This window comes from Mus caroli, unplaced genomic scaffold, assembly GCF_978045245.1.
Source record: "Mus caroli unplaced genomic scaffold, Mus_caroli_1 scaffold_22, whole genome shotgun sequence".
Taxonomy (NCBI): Eukaryota; Metazoa; Chordata; class Mammalia; order Rodentia; family Muridae; genus Mus; species Mus caroli.
The window spans coordinates 13,076,809-13,096,942 of NW_028227277.1; positions in this window are offsets into that span (position 1 = coordinate 13,076,809).

Here is a 20,134-nt window from a genome sequence, read left to right on the forward strand (position 1 = left end):
TTTATTATTAATTTTTTTTGTATTTTAATGCATATTGGGATTATTGCAATAGAGTACACATATTTTATACTAGTGTATAGAACAGATTTTAAGGTAGTAAATAGCCATAAAATATTGCTATCCTTATTAATTCTGGATCACAAAAATATATATCACGAGAATATATTATTGTTCAATAATACTGAAATTATTTGAATTTTAAAAAATATTGCTTACAATTTTAATATAAAATATTTGCTACTAGGTCAATACACAGAAAATAAAGTAATAAAAATAAGAACAACCAAAACTTTAGTAAATTTTTTAAATGCTAATGCTTTAAAATTAGGATTCAATCTAGTAAAGAGTATATAATTTTTCTCTAAATAATACTCAAAATAAAAAATTATGAACAGTAATAGTGATTTTCTATTTTCACATATTTTTCATGCTTTCTTGGTAAATATATTAATATTTAATAAAAGTGTTCAAAGAATGTGCAAATAGAATGTATTCATGAGAACAAAATTAAAACAATTTTTATTTTTTAAATAAGATTATTTATTTTATATTAAAATAAAATAACTATTTCTAAAAATGACATTAAAGAATACATGGCATATTAATATTAACACATTCATATTATATTAAAATGAATTAAAGTATTTTATTAAATAAGCAATGTTAGGGCTGATGTATACAGCCTTAGTACAATAAATGTGTGTGTATGAATTCCAAAAATAAACCTGTGTTGTCACTTACTAATGTATAGCAAAACAAGTGACAAAAAGGTGTTACAAAACGTCACAGGCTACTAAAGCTTTTTATATAAAGCATGATGTTGAATGATGCTAAAAGTTCTTTAGGAATAATATATTTAATGTCAGTGAATGTGGTGTGGCAACTGACAGGTCCTCCTACACTGGGAAAGTTGCCGAGAGACCTGTGCTCATCAGGCTCTTTACTGAAAGCAACTGGAAATGAGGACCCTAAAGATTAAGGGTGGAGGTAAGGCCACCCTTGAGGAGTTCCTTCTGCAACATCCCGGTGGCTCAGATTTAAACTCACATTTCTTAATTACCAAAAACCAGAATAAATTAGAACTGAGAATATTAATACCAAACACGACCTAGTGCATACAAGCATTATTTTAGGGATCCTAAAATATCCTAAATCCTTGAGATGATTCTGTGAACAATGACAGAAATGGAACAACAACAACAACAACAAAAATATCAAAAGAATGTCTAAAGCCCATGAGCTATCTTTGGCAAAAGGGCAGAGTTTTGTGCTGGCAGCTTTGAATGAGAAGACTAGCAATGCTTTGTTGTAAGAAAGCAAGAAAGACCACATTTTCATAATCACTACCTTATAGAAAAAAATGCCTCAGATCTGAATAAGCAATTGTTTAATAAGACTACAGAGCAAGCGAAGCAAAAGAATAGCAAACTGAGGTTTATAAGTCTTTAAAGATCAGTTCAGCCTTTGGAAATGGCATAATGAGCATAATATAAAATATTACGATAATAGACAATATAAGCAATTGTACCACAAGATCAAAATTACGCATAGCATTTCTGTAGAATGCTGGATTGAAGAAGAACAGAACCAACTGCACAATATGTGAGCCAACGAGGATTTGCGACATGAAAGGTAGTTAAGTAGTTCGCATGTTCAATGAGCAAGATCGGATTAGGAAAACTGTGTTCTCTGGGCCTAGCCAAGCCCATTTTGTGGGAGTCTGCTCTTTTTCTCCTCTTAGATGAAATCTTGCACAAGCCTTATGATTTTCCACTCACTTTCAGACAATAAAAAGGTCTCCAGGTTCAATAACAGCTCCATTCATTCCTGTATAACAAAATAAACTCCAGCTTTCATTTAAAGGTAAATCTCCAGGTTAGAATCAATATTCTGTATCCACAGTCTTTTATTTTGAGAAAATACAGAAAAGATGAAGGTAGGAAGAGAGTACTAGGGGAGGATTCTAAAGATCATCTGAAGGACAGAGTTCTTGCCCCAAGATCTGTCTCAAGCAGAAAGCTCTGAGAGGATAATTCACTATCCTTTCTTCTTAAAAACATTCTTCTGCAAATTGTATCTTGGGTATTCTAGGTTTCTGGGCTAATATCCATTTATCAGTGAGTGGATATCAAGTGACTTGTTTTGTGATTGGGTTACCTCACTCAGGATGATATCCTCGAGATATATCTGTTTGCTTAAGAATCAAGAGATTCATGTAATTCATGCTTTACAGCCCTGCCCTTGGGCTGGGTGAGATTAGTAACTGGGCTCTGTTCTTCCTTATAGGATAGCAAGGGCAGGAAACCTCTCCCAGCAATTTTAGCTAAGGAAGGCTCAGCTGACTGGCCACTTGCATTCCAATCCTCTTCTACAATAGACAGTTCCTCTGTCTGTCTGTCTGTCTGTCTGTCTGTCTGTCTGTCTGTCTGTCTGTCTGTCTGTCTGTCTGTCTGTCTATCCGTCTCTCTCTCTCTCTCTCTCTCTCTCTCTCTCTCTCTCTCTCTCTCTCCCTTTCTTTCTTTCTTTCTTTCTTTCTTTCTTTCTTTCTTTCTTCCTTTTTCTTCTTTTTTTTTTTTCTTTGTTTTGTGGGAGGGGGTTTGAGGAATGGATTTCTCAGTATATCCCTGGCTTTTGTTGAGATCAATCTGTAAACCAGGCTGACCTTGAAATAAAAAATCTACCTGCCTCTGTATCACAAGTTCTGGGATTCAAGGCAAGGACCACCACAGTCTGGCAACCCTAAAACAATTAAACCTCAAACATAATATGCTAATTTTTTTAAATCAATATCAACAACAAGACCAACAACAAAATATTAAGAAATACACTAAAAAGCTAAAAAGAAAAATAAAGCCTAAATTAAACCACTGAACCATAAAATAAACTAAGACCCTTATAAAAACAACAACAACAACAGACAAAGAAACAAAAAACAAAAACAAGAAAAAAAACACTAAAAATACACAGGAAGCCTATGAACCAAACCAATCCAAACCAAACCAAATCAAACCAAACCAAACTAAAACAAAACAAATCAAATCAAATCAAAACAAAACAAAACAAAACAAAACAAAACCTCCAAAACACTCTTCAAAAAACTCTACAAAACCTTACAAAGACCTATAGTCAACTAAAAAAAAAAAATACACAAGGCAAAATGTTCCTAATACCTTTCTTTCTTTCTTTCTTTCTTTCTTTCTTTCTTTCTTTCTTTCTTTCTTTCTTTCTTTCTTTCTTTCTTTCTCTTTCTTTCTTTCTTTTTTTCTCTTTCTTTCTTTTTTTTTTCTTTCTTTCTTCTTTTCTTCCTTTCTTTCTTTCTTGCTTTCTTCCTTTCTTAATTTCTTCCTTTCTTCCTACCTTTCTTCCTTCCTTCCTTTCTTTCCTTCTTCCTTCCTTATTTCCTTTCTCTCTCTCTTTCTCTCTCTCTCTCTCTCTTTTCTTTCTTTCTTTCTTTCTTTCTTTCTTTCTTTTTTTCTGTCTTTCTTTTTTTTTTTTTTTGATTTTTTGGAGATTGGTTTCTCTGTGTATCCCTGTCTGTCCTGGATCTCCTTCTGTAGACTAGGCTGGCCTCGAACTCAAAAAGTGTCTACCTCCACCTCACAATTACTGAGATTTAAGGCAAGGGCTACCACTTCCTGGCAACCGTAAAACTCATAAACTCCAATTATAAAACCTTAATATTTATTTAAATAAAAAACATCAAACACACATCACGCACAAACACACACACACATACATATGAAGACACATAAATGCCGGGTTTGGTGGCACACGCCTTTGATCCCAGCACTTGGGAGGCAGAGGCAGGCAGGTTTCTGAGTTCGAGGCCAACCTGGTCTACAGAGTGTATTCCAGGACAGCCAGGTTTATATAAGGATACTCTGTCTCGAAACACACACAAATACACACACACACACACACACACACACACACACATACACACACAAACACACAAAACGTAAAAAAAAAACCTAAAAAAACAAAAATCCTAACACACAATGAAAAAAAAAATTAAAGCATAAAAAAAAAGAAATCTAAAACCTTAAAAAAAACCCGAATATCCTTAAAAAAAACAAAGAAAAAAAACAAAAAAAACAACAACAAACAACAACAGCAACAACAAAACCCAAAAAGGAAAAACAGAAAAGAACACTTCAATACACATAAATACTGAAAACGAAACCTTTAAAACACTCTTCTTAAAACCCTTATGAAAAACACTAAAATTCTAAAAACCTCAAAAATATACAAGAACTCAAAACTGACTCAAAAATTGATTTTTTTTTTTTGTTTGTTTGTTTGGTTAGTTGGTTTTTCTTGGTTTTTGGTTTTTTGACTTTTTGGAGATTGGGTTTCTCTGTGTTTCTCTCTCTGTACTGGAACCCAATCTATAGAAAATACTTGCCTGGAACTCAGAAACCTAATACCTCTGACTCACAATTACTGAGATTAAAGGCAAGGGCCACCCCTTCCTGCCATTCCTAAAATACTGAAGCTTTGAAAATAAAATCTTAAATTTAAAAGAAAAAAGCCTCTAAAATACACACACACACAGACATCGAGACACACACACAAACACAAACAAATAAACCTAAAAAAAGTGAAATATAAAACTCTAAAAAAAAAATTAAAAAACCCCAAAACATTAAAACACCCTAGAATCTTAAAAAAAAAATTCCAAAAAAAAAAAACTAAAATATTGAAAACCAAAAAAAAAAAAAACCCTCTAAAAGCTAATCAACAAACCCTACGAAACCTTTATAAAAAACAATAACATTGTAAAAAAAAACATAACAAAACAAAACAAAACAAACAAACAAACAAAAAACAACCAGTTAGTCCAAAATGTCCATAAAGTAATTTGTTTCTTTCTTTCTTTCTTTCTTTCTTTCTTTCTTTCTTTCTTTCTTTCTTTCTTTCTTTCTTTCTTTCTTTCCTTCTTTCTTTCCTTTTTTTCTTTCTTTCTTTCTTTCTTTCTTTCTTTCTTTCTTTCTTTCTTTTTTCTTTCCTTCTTTCTTTCTTTTTTTCTTTCTTTCTTTCTTTTCCTTCCTTCCTTCCTTCCTTCCTTCCTTCCTTCCTTCCTTCCTTCCTTCCCTCTTTTTTCCTTTTCCTTCTCTCTCTCACTCTCTCTCTCTCTATGTATGTATCTATCTATTTATCTTTCTCTCTCTCTCTCTCTCTCTCTTTCTCTCTCTCTCTCTTTCTCTCTCTCTCTCCTTTTCATTTTCTATACTTTTTTAATTTTAAAACTGGGTTTCTCTGTTTATTCCTGGCTCTCTGGGAGATCAATCTCAAGAGAAGGCTTGCCTCCAACTAAAAAATCCCCTACCAGTTCACCTTAGGGCTATCATTTATATGAAAGGGGCAGCCATTGCCTGCCAACTCTAAAATTATGCACCACCAAAATAAAAAACCTCAATTTTTAAATAAATATTCAAGAATACACTCACAAAAAAAGAACATAAAGAAAGCAATGAAATATTAAAATAAATAAATCCTTGAAGTCTAAATGAAACCTGAAAAGTCCAAAACACACTAAAAATTGAAAAAAAAGAAAAAACATGAAAAATACAGAAAAACACTAAAAATACATTCAATACCTGTGGCCTCCCTTCCCCCAGCCTGGAACCTGCTTGCTCAAGGGTGGAGCTTCCTGCTCATTCGTCCTGCCATGCCTACTGCTGGAACCTGCCTTTGCTGCCTGGAGGCACACACATGTTCGTCCTGCTACTGGACCCTGAGTTACTTGGCGGGAAGCTGGGTTCCCTCCCCCTTCCTTTATAACTGAGTGTCTGAAAATAGTAAAATTGAGACTTGATCAGAACGTTTGTTGTCTTGGCTCCATTCTTTCTTCCGCCCCGTCTAGATTCCTCTCTTTTCAGTTTGAACTGCCATTCTCAGTTGAACCGTTCATGTTGTGGACTGCGGGCAGGCCCCAACAGTTGGCGCCAGAACTGGGGCCTGAAGAATTGCAGAGGGATGCTAAGAGAAACGACTGCTGTGTGGAGCTCCACAAGAAAGGAAAGGATCTTCGTATCAGAGGAGCATCGGAGCAACGGACAGTTACACATGCTAGCGCTAGCCTAAAATTTCAGTTTTGTAAAGTGTTGCTGAGGATGCGGTAGGATACAATTCAAGTTTGAATCAGTGCTGACCCAACACTGTTTCTGCTTGGGGTCAGTAGTTCGTTAATCGGAACTAGATACGGAGACAGGCGGTGTGCCGCAGCTTTTTAGAAAGCTGCTTAGGTGGAAGAAGGAAGGGTTTAAAGTCATGGATCAGGCGGTCGTTTTTAGTTTTCAGGAGTTGCTTCAGGCCAGAGGAGTAAGGCTTGAAGTACAATTAGTAAGAAATTTTTTAGATAAGATAGATAGCTGTTGTCCATGGTTCAAAGAAGAAGAAACGATAGATTGTGGAACCTGGGAGAAAGTTGGTGAGGCCTTGAATATCGCTCAGACAGATAATCTTACCCTAGGCCTCTGGGCACTTGTAAATGATGCTATAAAAAATGTAACTTTTCCAGGGCTAAATCGCCCTCAGGCGGAGCTTGTGGTATCTCAGGAGGAGTGCCTATCAGAGAAGGCCTCCTCAGAAAAAGATCTTCTTAACTCAAAAATTGATAAATGTGGAAACTCTGATGATGGACTGAATTTTAACAAAAATCACTCAGATAGAGGAATTGCCCATTACCTTAATGAGAATTGGTCCTCTTGCGAATCTCCCGCTTCACCTATAGTCACCACTTCGGGAGGTGCTACTCATAGGGACACACAGCTAAGCGAGTTAGAGTTTGAGATTAAGCTTCAGAGGCTGAGTCTCTTAAGATATTTCTAGTTTAGATAATGATTAATGTGGTTCCTATCCTAAATAGTAAAATTTAAGTTAAGATATAAAGCAATGCCTCTTTATTAAAGCGTTAAAGCTTGCTTTAATAGGTATTCATAGGTATTAATTGATATCCAAACTTCGTAATATGATAGTAATGCTTCTAATATTGATTTTAACAGGGATAAATTGTTTTAAACATAGGTTTTGCTTTCCCAAAGTTGTAGGTATTATCCTAACCTTGCACAAAAACTTAAAAATTATGGTTAAAACTGCCATTGTTCCATTGACTGCAGCTTGCAGTTTGATTGCAAATTTAAGATTAATGCTCAGATTAAAAAGTATTTTACCTTTGAGTCAATACAGGGCTCTGGGCAGCCCCAGAGAGGCTTGTGGCCCTTTCTTTTCTTTTGCAAACAATGCCTAAAAAAGTTTTTCCCTGTGTTCAAGAAAATTTCTTTTTAACAGTGTTACAGATCTATTCAGATGTTTAAAATAATGCTTAAATTCAAAGATTTTTGCTTCTAGTAAACTGGCAATCACTAGAAAATTTTGCCTCTACGTATGGCTAATATAGCTTTACATTATGTAAGAAAAATGTTTATTGTTTCTGCTTCTTTACAAGAAGCCAAAAGTTTTAATCTTTCAGTATATATTGTTTCCTAAGTGGAAAGTATTTTATTAACTAATGCTTCTCAAGGGAAGTTTACCTTAAATCCTTGCTTGTCATTTTTCCAGTTTAGACTAGCTTCTAGCCTTTTAACTTTATGGCAATACTACATCAGAGACTGTATATTCAGACTTAGTAAAATTAGTCATTTAATAGAGTCATAATGATTTTTCACTCTTCTTCAGTGTGACCAGCCATTCTAACTCAATCTTAGACTGGTCTAATATTCAGTTCAATTATTAGAGATTCCTATATTCTAAATTACCTAGCAAAGTTAATTCAGAGCATTTCCCCCAAAGTCACCAAAGGCTCATCTTGCCTTCACCTTATTTGTCCTAAACTTTTTGCAAACTGACATTAAAGGTCAGTCTGCAGCGGAACGCCACTGGCACCCAGTTACTTCTAATTCTTATGCATTGGTAAAATGGAAGGACGCCCTGACTAATAAATGGAAGGGTCCAGATCCAGTTCTAATCTGGGGAAGAGGCTCGGTTTGTGTTTTTTCACGAGATGAAGATGAAGCACGGTGGCTACCAGAGAGATTAATTCTTCAGGTAAACACAGATTCTGTCTCTTCTCGTAAGTATCATTCTAAAGACTAAAATTCCTCTTGTGCTTAGAATTCATCTGGGAGTGGAAGCTCCCAAGAAACTGTTTTCCTCTGAGCCAAATCCCCTACAGGAGGCCGGAGATTAGCTTTAGTTTTACAATTTGCATCTAAATAAAGTACCTTGACTTCTCCAAACAGAAAATTTACAGTGCTACTCTCTCATTGTTTAGATTTCTTCCTTTTCTCAAGCAGGTCAATCTACATTCCCCGGTTCTCTTCCCCTAAGAGCAAACAGGTGGTACTGCTAATCTCCCTTCCAAGGACATCCCAGCATGTGGTTTTCAGTTTAAGATAAGATTTAGATTTACCAGGAGAGCTAGGGAAGTAGAAATTTCATATATTTACAGAGATTAGTTCTTATTTTAATAGAGATGGGCTTAGTCCCTTAGCTGGCCTCTGGCTTTTCACCCTTGCTGTTACTGCAAGGTGTCCTTAGTTCCTCAGGCTATTGGGAATAACAGGGATGAAGAGGAAAGACTTTCAGCTCCTATTTTAACCAAAATTAATGGTGTTAATTCTGACATAATTCTTGTCTAGGCCTTGCTAAATCTGAGGTTGACAAGTCTCATATAGAGACCGCGCATAACTCAGAACTGTGCAACTGATTCATAATCATATGAATACAGTATGGGTACCTCTTGGCGCAGGAGATTACTGCGGAGGGAAGGTCCAGCTTGACCGTTTCTGAGTTCCCTGTGCGACACACCTGATTTGAAAGAGGTTGGTATCTGATTCCAGCTAAAAACCAAAAATACTTAAGGCTCTGCCTCCCCTCCCCAAAAGATACCAAGAGCCACAGATGTGAGTTGTTATAACACTCACGGGAGGAATCAGGTCAATGTCCAACCCAAGTCAAGGTTAAAGGCCCACTCATCTATGGATGAAAAAAATCATTTGATCACCTCTGTTAAGCATTGCCTATTTAAACTTAATTAATAGGGGGGAGAGAGGTTGGAGACCTTACTGTCGTAAGGGCAAGCCCTTCACTGCCTCCCACCCAAATAAAAAATCCACCTGGCCTTGTACTAAAGAGCTGGTCTTACCCTTTCTCCCTGTTTCCCTTGCATGTCACCCAAAATTGCGAAGGATTATCAGCTCAGTATTATTCTAACTTTGTTTAGTTAAACTCAGCCAGGGTTCCAACGCCCTACTTAAATTGCAAACAGGTAGTTACCTATTCAGCACTAATTAGCATTATAAAGTCAGAGCCTATTCTGTTAGTGGTTTACTAGGATAATAAAGACAGTCTTAGCCAAATACAGTTTACCATTAAAAAAGTTAGGGAATCCCACGGAAACAGGTTTTTTCTTTAGCCCTAAGAACTCAGACAGAACTATTGAACATAGATAATTTTTCTGCCTCAGGCCAGCCCCTTCTTTTTTTTGTTTGTTTGTTTTGTTATCTAATGGGTGGAGGTGTGGCCTCCCTTCCCCCAGCCTGGAACCTGCTTGCTCAAGGGTGGAGCTACCTGCTCATTCGTCCTGCCACGCCTACTGCTGGAACCTGCCTTTGCTGCCTGGAGGCACACACGTGTTCGTCCTGCTACTGGACCCTGAGTTACTTGGTGGGAAGCTGGGTTCCCTCCCCCTTCCTTTATAACTGAGTGTCTGAAAATAGTAAAATTGAGCCTTGATCAGAACGTTTGTTGTCTTGGCTCCATTCTTTCTTCTGCCCCGTCTAGATTCCTCTCTTTTCAGTTTGAACTGCCATTCTCAGTTGAACCGTTCGTGTTGTGGACTGCGGGCAGGCCGCAACAAATACCGAAAACCAAAAAATCCTCTAGAACACTCTTCTTAAAACCCTACAAAACCCTTAAGAAAAACACTATAATTCTAAAAACTTAAAAATATACAAGATCCCAAAACTGACCCAAAAACTGTTTGTTTGTTTGTTTGACTGTTTGCTTGTTTTTGGTTTTTTGAGTTTTTGGGGATTGGGTTTCCGGTTTCTCTGTCTGTCATGAAGCACACTCTGTAGAAAATGCTAGCCTCGAACTCAGAAATCACTACTTCTGACTCCCATTTAGTGTGATTAAAGGCAGGGCCACTACTTCCTTGTATTCTTAAAGTACTTCAACTTCAAAAACTAAACCTAAAAATTTAAAAAGGAAAAGAAAAAGAAAAATATATATATACTCTAAAACACACACACAGACATACAGATACACACACACACACACACACACAAACAAATAAACCAAAAAAAAAAGGAAAGATAAAACTGTAAAAAAAAAAAAATTCTTTAAAAACCCCCAAACCCTAAAACTCCCTAAAATCTTAAATAAATAAATAAATAAATAAACAAACAAACAAACAAACTAAAAATACACTAAAATCTCAAAAACAAAAACAAAAAACCCAAAAACAATAAACAAACAAACAAAATTCTAAAAGCTGCTTCAACAAATCCTACAAAACCCTTATGAAAAAATAATATTGTAAAAACTAACAAACAAACAAGCAAAACAAAAACAAAAACAAAAAAAACAAAGTTAGAACAAAATGTCCGAAATGTCCAAAAAGTTATTTGTTTATTTGTTTATTTGTTTATTTATTTATTTATTCGTTTTTTCTTTCTTTCTCTCTCTCTTTCTTTCTTCTTTTCTTCCTTTCTTCCTTTCTTGCTTTCTTGCTTTCTTCCTTTCTTAATTTCTTCCTTTCTTCCTACCTTCTTTCTTTCCTTCTTCTTCCTTCCTTCCTTCCTCCCCCCCCTCTCTCTCTGTCTTTTTCTTTCTTTTTGAATTTTGGAGAATGACTTTCACTGTCTTTTCTGGCCATCCTGGGTGTCACTCCATGCAATAAACTAGCCTCCATCTTAAAAATCCCTTATTGTTCATCCCTAGGGCTAGGTTTTATAGGCAATGGCCCTCATTGCCTGGCAACGTTAAAACCATGAAAAACCAAAGTTAAATCCCACAAATTTTAAATAAATATTCAAGAACACACACACACACACACAATCCCAATGTGAATTAAAATTAAAAAAAATAATAACTAAAAAATAAATTGCAGAAGGGAAAATAATACCCCCAAATCTTAAAACACAGTAAAATTGTTTAAAAAACTAGAAAAAAAATACACTGGACATCTGAAAACAAAAAACCCTCAAAAGCACTCTTCTAAAAATCCGGGAAATCAAATGAAGTTAAAGAACTTAAAGAACTATCCTTTCTTTATCTTTCTTTCTTTCTTTCTTTCTTTCTTTCTTTCTTTCTTTCTTTCTTTCTTTCTTTCTCTCTTTCTTGCTTTCTTGCTTTCTTGCTTTCTTCTTTCTTTCTTTCTTTCTTTCTTTCTTTCTTTCTTTCTTTCTTTCTTTCTTTCTTTCTTTCTTTCTTTTTCTTCCTTCCTTCCTTCCTTCCCGCTTTTTTCCTTTTCCTTCTCTCTTTCTCACTCTCTCTCTCTATGTATCTATTTATCTTTTCTCTCTGTCTCTGTCTCTGTCTCTGTCTCTTTCTCTCTTTCTCTCTGTCTCTCTGTTTCTCTGTCTCTCTCTCTCTGTCTCACTCTCTCTGTCTCTCTCTGTCTCTCTGTCTCTGTCTCTGTCTCTCTCTCTCTCTCTCTCTCTCTCCCTTTCATTTTCTATATTTTTTAATTTTTATAAACTGGGTTTCTCTGTTTATCCCTGGCTCTCTGGGAGATCAATCTCAAGACCAGGATAGCCTCCAAATAAAAGATCCCCTACCAGTTCACCTTAGGGCTAGCATTTTTATGAAAGGGGCAGCCATTGCCTGCCAACTCTAAAATTATGCACCACCAAAATAAAAACCCTCAATTTTTAAATAAATAATCAAGAATACACCCACAAAAAAGAACATAAAGAAAACAATGGAATATTAAAATGAATAAATACTTGAAGTCTAAATGAAACCTGAAAATTACAAAACACTAAAAATTAAAAAAAAAAACAGAAAAACTATGAAAAATACACTAGAATTCTGAAAACAAAAAAACTCTCTGAAACATACTTTAAAAACACTTCAAAATCTTAAATAAAACCTCTAAAAATAAAAAAAAAAGTGCACATGAGACCAAAAATGACCCTATATCACAATTATTTTTTTCTTCCTTTTTTCTTTCCTTCATTCCTTAGTTCCTTTGATCCTTCCTTCATCCCTCACCCCTTCATCATTCCTTCTCTCTCTTCCTCGCTCTCTCTCTCTTTTTCTTTCTTTTTTTTTAATATTTATTTATTTATTTATTATATGTAAGTACACTGTAGCTGTCTTCAGACAGCACCAGAAGAGGGCATCAGATCTCATTACCGGTGGCTTTGAGCCACCATGTGGTTGCTGGGATTTGAACTTCGGACCTTCGGAAGAGCAGTCGGGAGCTCTTACCCACATAGCCATCTCACCAGTCCCTCTCTTTTTCTTTCTTATTCCTCTCCCCCTTTATCTCTCTCTCTCTGTCTGTCTCTGTGTCTGTCTGTCTGTCTGTCTGTCTGTCTGTCTGTCTGTCTGTCTGTCTGTCTGTCAGTCTGTCTGTCTTTCTGTCTATCTCTCTGTCTGTCTGTCTGTCTGTCTCTCTCTCTCTCTCTCTCCCTCTGTTTCTTTCATTGATCTATTTGTAATTTCTTGGAGAGTGGGTTTCTCTGTGTATCCCTCACTGTTCTGGAATTTATTCTGAAGATCATGCTAGCTGCCAACTAAAAAATCTCTCCTCTCTCTCACTTCCTCTGTTTTTTTTTTTTTTTTTTTGAGTTTTTAGATTGGGATTTTCTGTGTATCTCTTACTGTCCTCCAGATTCCTGTAGAGATCATGCTGAACTCTAAATTAAAAAAAAAAATCACTTACATCTGCATCTCAATAGCTGGAATTAAAGGCATGGTCAACACTGACTGGCAAAACCAAAACAATGAAAACACAAATATAAAACCCTAATATTTTTGGAAAAATTAAAACAAGAATTAGAAAAACAAAACCATAATAAATATACTAAAATGGTAAAAAAAAAAAGTTAATTAAAGTATTCATTAAAACTGAAACACTAAAATACACTAACATCATTAAAAATAATAATGAAAAACAATAAAAGTACACAACAAGCTTGAAATCCAAGAAACTCTAAATCACTAAAGACTCTACAAGATTTTGAAATACCCTAGAAATCAGAAGAGAGTACACAAGAATCTGAAATATGCCTAAAATATGTATTTATTTATTTATCTATCTATCTATCTATCTATCTATCTATCTATCTATCTATCTATCTATCATCTATCTATCTATTTATTTATTTCTTTATAATTACTTATTTATTTTATATATTCTGTCTTTCTATCTTTCTTCTTTTCATTCTATCTTTCTTTCTTCCTTCCTTTCTTTGCTCTTTCTTTCTTTCTTTCTTTCTTTCTTTCTTTCTTTTCTTTTTTTCTTTCTCTCTATCTTTCTTTCTTTATTTTTTTGTTTCCCTTTCTTCCTTCCTTCCTAAATTTATCTCTCTGTCTCTCTTTATTTTTTGTCTTTGTTTTTTCTTTTTTTCTATCATTTTCTCACTCTCCTCTCATTCCTTCCTTCTTTCTTTCTTCCTTCATCATTGCTTCAATACTTCCTTCCTTCCTTCCTTCAATCCTTCCTTCCTCTCACTCTCTCTCACACTCTTCCTCTTTCATTCATTTCTTTATTTCTTTGTTTCTTTCTGTATTACTTTCTCTAAATCTCTCAACAGATATAAATATTTCTAAATGATCCCATGCATCCTATCTGATAACCAGGACAAGGCTGAAGTCAATTAAAGCTTAAATTAAATATCAAACACTTAAATACAATAAAATCATTTTTTAAAAAAAATATAGAAAACACTAAAAATGCAATAGAAGCTTGAAAATGAAGAAACTCTAAATCACTTTTCTAAAAATTCTACAAATTCTTTTAAAATACCATAGGAATCTAAAATGAATACACATGAAGCCGAAATATCCCTAAAATGATTGCTTGCTTATTTATTTAATTATATATTTGTTTATTTATTTGTTTGTTTATTCATTCATTCATTCATTTATTTATTTTAAATAAATTTTGTATATTTTTAAAATTATCTCTTTCTCCCTAAGTTTCTATTTCTGAATCTTACTATCTCTATCCCTTCCTATCTCTCTCTCTCTTTTTCTCTTTCTTTTTTCTTTCTTATTTTCTTTCTTTCTTTCTCTCTCTCTTCCATCCTTTCTTCCTTACTTTGTTCCTTCCTTCATTCCTTCGTTCCTTCGTTCCTTCGTCCCTTCGTCCCTTCTTTCCTTTCTTCCTTTTTTCCTTCCTTACTTCCTTCCTTCCTTCCTTCCTTCCATCCTTCCTTCCATCCTTCCTTCCTTCCTTCCTTCCTTCCTACCATCCTGCCTTCCTTTCTCTCTCCCTTTCTTTCTTTTTTCTTTTTCATTCCTTGTTTTTTTTTGTTTTTCTGTGTGTGTGTGTGTGTGAGTGTGTGTGTGTGTGTATTACTTTCTCTCTTTCTCTCTCTCTCTCTGTCTCTCTCCTTTCTCTCACTTCCTCTGTTTATTTTTTTTTGAGTTTTTTAGATTAGATTTTCTGTGTATCTCTTACTGTCCTCCAGATTCTTGTAGATATCATGCTTAACTCTAAATAAAAAAAAAATCACTTACATCTGCCTCTCAATAGCTGGAATTAAAGGCATGGTCAACACTGACTGGCAAAACCAAAACAATGGAAACACAACTATAAAACCCTAATATTTTTGGAAAAAAAGAAACAACAAAAATTACAACAAGAATTAGAACAACAACAAAACCATAATAAATATACTAAAATGGTAAAAAAGTTCAAGTATTCATTTAAACTGAAACACTAAAATACACTAAAAACATTAAAAAATAATAATAAAAGACAATAAAAGTACACTACAACCTTGAAATCCAAGAAACTCTAAATCACTAAAGACTCTACAAAATTTTGAATTACCCTAGAAATCAGAAAAGAATACACAAGAACCCAAATATTTATTTATTTATTTATTTATTTATTTATTTATTTATTTATTTATTTATAATTACTTATTTATTTTATACATTCTGTCTTTCTATCTTACTTCCTTTTTCTATCTTCCTTCCTTTCTTTGTTTTTTCTTTCTATTTATCTTTCTCTCTTTATTTATTTATTTGTTTGTTTGTTTGTTTGTTTGTTTGTCTGTTTGTTTGTTTGTTTGTTTCCCTTTACTTATTCCTTTTTTACTTTATCTCTCTGTCTCGCTTTCTATACTTTTTGTCTTTATTTGTTTTTTCCTATTTTTCTATCTTTTCCTCACTCTCCCTTCCTTCCTCCCTTCCTTCTTTCCATCCTTCATCCTTCCTTCCTTCCTTCCTTCCTTCCTTCCTTCCTTCCTTCCTTCCTTCCTTCCTTCCTGCCTTCCTTCCTTCCTTCCTATCACACTCTCTCACTCTCTCCGTCTTTTTTTTCTTTTTCTTTGTTTGTTTGTTCCTTTTTTATTACTTTCTCTCAATTTCTCAACAGATATAAATATTTTGAAATAATCCAATGCATTTAATCTGATCACCCTGGAAAAGGCTGAAGTCAATTAAAGCTTAAATTAAAACCCAATCATTTAAATACACTAAACTCAATAAAAAGAAAAAAAAATTAAAAATACAATAGAAGCCAGAAAAAAAAAGAAACTCTAAATCACTTTTCTAAGAACCCAACAATTTTTTTTTAAATACCATAGAAATCTAAAAAGAATACACATGAAGACAAAATATCCCTAAAACATTTGTTTGTTTGTTTGTTCATTGATTTTTAATTAATTTTGTATATTTTATGAATTCTGTCTTTCTAACTATGTTTTTATCTGTCTCTTTCTATTTTCCCTTCCTTCCTTCCTTCCTTCCTTCCTTCCTTCCTTCCTTTCTTTCTTTCTTTCTTTCTCTCTCTTCCATCCTAACTTTCTCCTTCTTTCCATCCTTCCTTCCTTCCATCTTCCCTTCCTTCCTTCCTTCCTTCTTTCCTTCCTGCCTTCCTTACTTCCTTCCTCTCTATCTTCCTCTCTTTCTTTTTTCTTTTTCTTTCATTGTTTGTTTTTTCCTTCTCTCTCTCTCTTTCTCTCTCTCTCTCTCTCGATCTGTATGTGTGTCTCTCTCTGTGTGTCTCTTTCCCTGTCTCCCTAGTTTTTTTTTTTTTTTTTTTTTTGAGTTTTTTAAACTGGGGTTTTCTGTGTATCTCTTACTGTCCGCCAACTTACTGTAGAGTCCATGCTGAACTCTAAGGAAAAAAAAATCACTTACATCTGCCTCTCAATATTTGGAATTAAAGTCAAGGTCAACACTGCCTGGCAAAACCAAAACAATGAAACCCCAAATATAAAACCCTAATTTTTTTTTTTTTTTTTTTTTGGAAAAAAGAGAATACGAAAATTACAACAACAAAACCATAAGAAATACCGTAAAATCCTTCAAAAAATGAAGTCAGTAAGAGCATAAAATTAAAACTGAAACCCTAAAATATACTAACATCATTAAAAAAAACAAACAAACAAAACAAAATAGAACAACAAAGAAATATATTAGAAGCCCCAAAACCAAGAAAATCTAAATCACTATACTAAAGTCTCTACAAAACTTTTTAAATACCCTAGAAATCTGAAAAGAATAACAAGAAGCCGAAATATGCCTAAGATATTTATTTATTTATTTATTTATCTATTTATTTATGAATAATTACATATTTATTTTATAAATTCTATCTTTTTTCTTTTTTCTTTCTTTCTTTGCTTTCCTCCTTCCTTTCTTACTTTATCTTTGTCTCCCTCTTTCTTTATTTCTTGTATTTATTTGTTTTTTTAAATTTTTCTATCTTTTCCTCACTCTCCCTTCCTTCCTCTCTTTCTTCTTTCCTTCATTCCTTCATTCTTCCTTCTTTCCTTCCTTTCTTCCTTCCTTCCTTCATTCCTTCCTTCCTTTCTTCCTTCGTTCCTTCGAAATAATCCCATGCATTTTATCTGATCACCCAGGAAAAGGCTGAAGTCAATTAAAGCTTAAATTAAAACCCAAACATTTAAATGCACTAAAATCATAAAAAAAAAAAAAACACTAAAAATACAATAGAGGCCTGAAAAAAAAAAAGAAACTCTAAATCACTTTTCTAAAAACTCTACAAAACCTACAAAACCTTTTAAAATACCATAGAAATCTAAAAGGAATACACATGAAGCCGAAATATCCCTAAAACGTTTGTTTGTTTTTTTGTTCATTTTGAATTAATTTTGTATATTTTATAAATTCTGTCTTTTTAGCTGTTTTTAATCTATGTCTCTCTCTTTCTTCCTCTGTTTCTCTCTTCATCTCTTTTTTCTTCCTCTCTTTCTTTCTTTCTTTATTTCCTTTCTTTCTTTCTTTACTTCTTTCTTTGTTTCTTTGTTTCTTTCTTTGTTTCTTTGTTTCTTTCTTCCTTTCTTTCTTTCTTTCTTTTTTTCTTTCTTCCTTTCTTTCTTTCTTCTTTCTTTGTCTCCCCTTTCTGTCCTAACTTTATTCTTCCTCCCTACCTCCCTTCCTTCCTTCCTTCCTTCCTTCTTTTCTTCCTTCCTTCCTATCACACTCTCTCACTCTCTCCGTCTTTTTTTTCTTTTTCTTTGTTTGTTTGTTTCTTTTTTATTACTTTCTCTCAATTTCTCAACAGATATAAATATTTTGAAATAATCCCATGCATTTAATCTGATCACCCTGGAAAAGGCTGAAGTCAATTAAAGCTTAAATTAAAACCCAAACATTTAAATACACTAAACTCAATAAAAAGAAAAAAAAATTAAAAATACAATAGAAGCCTGAAAAAAAAAAAGAAACTCTAAATCGCTTTTCTAAGAACCCAACAATTTTTTTAAATACCATAGAAATCTAAGAAGAATACAGATGAAGACAAAATATCCCTAAAACATTTGTTTGTTTGTTTGTTTATTGATTTTTAATTAATTTTGTATATTTTATGAATTCTGTCTTTTTAACTATGTTTTTATCTATCTCTTTCTCTTTTCCCTTCCTTCCTTCCTTCCTTCCTTTCTTTCTTTCTTTCTTTCTTTCTTTCTTTCTTTCTTTCTTTCTTTCTTTCTTTCTTTCTTTCTTTCTTTCTTTCTCTCTCTTCCACCCTAATTTTCTCCTTCTTTCCATCCTTCCTTCTTTCCTTCCTTCCTTCCTTCCTTCCTTCCTTCCTTCCTTCCTTCCTTCCTTCCTTCCTTCCTTCCTTCTTTCCTTCCTTCCTTCTTTCCTTCCTTCCTCTCTATCTCCCTCTCTTTCATTTTTCTTTTTCTTTCATTGTTTGTTTTTTTTCTTTCTTTCTCTCTCTTTCTCTCTCTCTCTCTCTCTCTCTCTCTCTCTCTCTCTCTCTCTCTCGATCTGTATGTGTGTCTCTCTGTGTGTGTCTCTCTCCCTGTCTCCCTAGTTTTTTTTTTTTTTGAGTTTTTTAAACTGGGGTTTTCTGTGTATCTCTTACTGTCTTCCAACTTAATGTAGAGTCCATGCTGAACTCTAAGGAAAAAAAAAATCACTTACATCTGCCTCTCAATATTTGGAATTAAAGTCATGGTCAACACTGCCTGGCAAAACCAAAACAATGAAACCCCAAATATAAAACCCTAATTTTTTTTTTTTTGGAAAAAAGAGTATACAAAAATTACAACAACAAAACCATAAGAAATACCGTAAAATCCTTCAAAAAATGAAGTCAGTTAAAGCTTAAATTAAAACTGAAACCCTAAAATATACTAACATCATTAAAAAAAAAAAAAACCAAACAAAACAAAATAGAACAACAACAAAGAAATATATTAGAAGCCCAAAAACCAAGAAAATCTAAATCACTATATTAAAGTCTCTACAAAACTTTTGAAATACCCTAGAAATCTGAAAAGAATACACAAGAAGCCGAAATATGCCTAAGATATTTATTTATTTATTTATTTATTTATTTATTTATTTATTTATTTATTTATTTATATATGAATAATTTTATATTTATTTTTTAAATTCTATCTTTCTTTCTTTTTTCATTCTTTCTTTGCTTTCCTCTTTCCTTTCTTACTTTATCTATTTGTCTCACTCTTTCTTTATTTCTTATCTTTATTTGTTTTTTTTTATTTTTCTATCTTTTCCTCACTCTCCCTTCCTTCCTCTCTTCCTTCTTTCCTTCCTTCCTTCATCCTTCCTTCTTTCCTTCCTTTCTTCCTTCCTTCCTTTCTTCCTTCCTTTCTTCCTTCCTTCTTTAGAAATAATCCCATGCATTTTATCTGATCACCCAGGAAAAGGCTGAAGTCAATTAAAGCTTAAATTAAAACCCAAATATTTAAATGCACTAAAATCATTAAAAAAACACTAAAAATACAATAGAAGCCTCAAAAAAAAAAGAAACTCTAAATCACTTTTCTAAAATCTCTACAAAACCTACAAAACCTTTTAAAATACCGTAGAAATCTAAAAGGAATACACATGAAGCCCAAATATCTCTAAAACGTTCGTTTTTTTGTTCATTTTTAATTAATTTTGTATATTTTATAAATTCTGTCTTTTTAGCTAAGTTTTTAATCTATATCTCTTTCTCTCTTTCTTTCTTCCTCTCTCTCTTCCTCTCTTTTTTCTTCCTCTCATTCTTTCTTTCTTTCTTTATTTCCTTTTATTTCTTTCTTTCTTTCTTTCTTTCTTTCTTTCTTTCTTTCTTTCTTTCTTTCTTTCTTTCTTTCGTTCTTTCTTTCCTTCTTTCTTTGTTTCTTTGTTTCTTTGTTTCTTTGTTTCTGTCTTTCTTTCTTTCTTTCTTTCTTTCTTTCTTTCTTTCTTTCTTTCTTTCTTTCTTTCTTTGTCTCCCCTTTCCATCCTAACTTTATTCTTCCTCCCTCCCTCCCTCCCTTCCTTCCTTCCTTTTTTTTTTTATTTTTTTGATTGAATTTTTCTGTGTATGTCTTACTGTCCTCCAGCTTACTGTAGAGTCCATGATGAACTCTAAGTTAAAAAAAAAAATCATTTACATCTACATCTCAATAGTAGGAATTAGAGACATGGTCAACAATGCCTGGCAAAAGCAAAACAATGAAACCCCAAATATAAA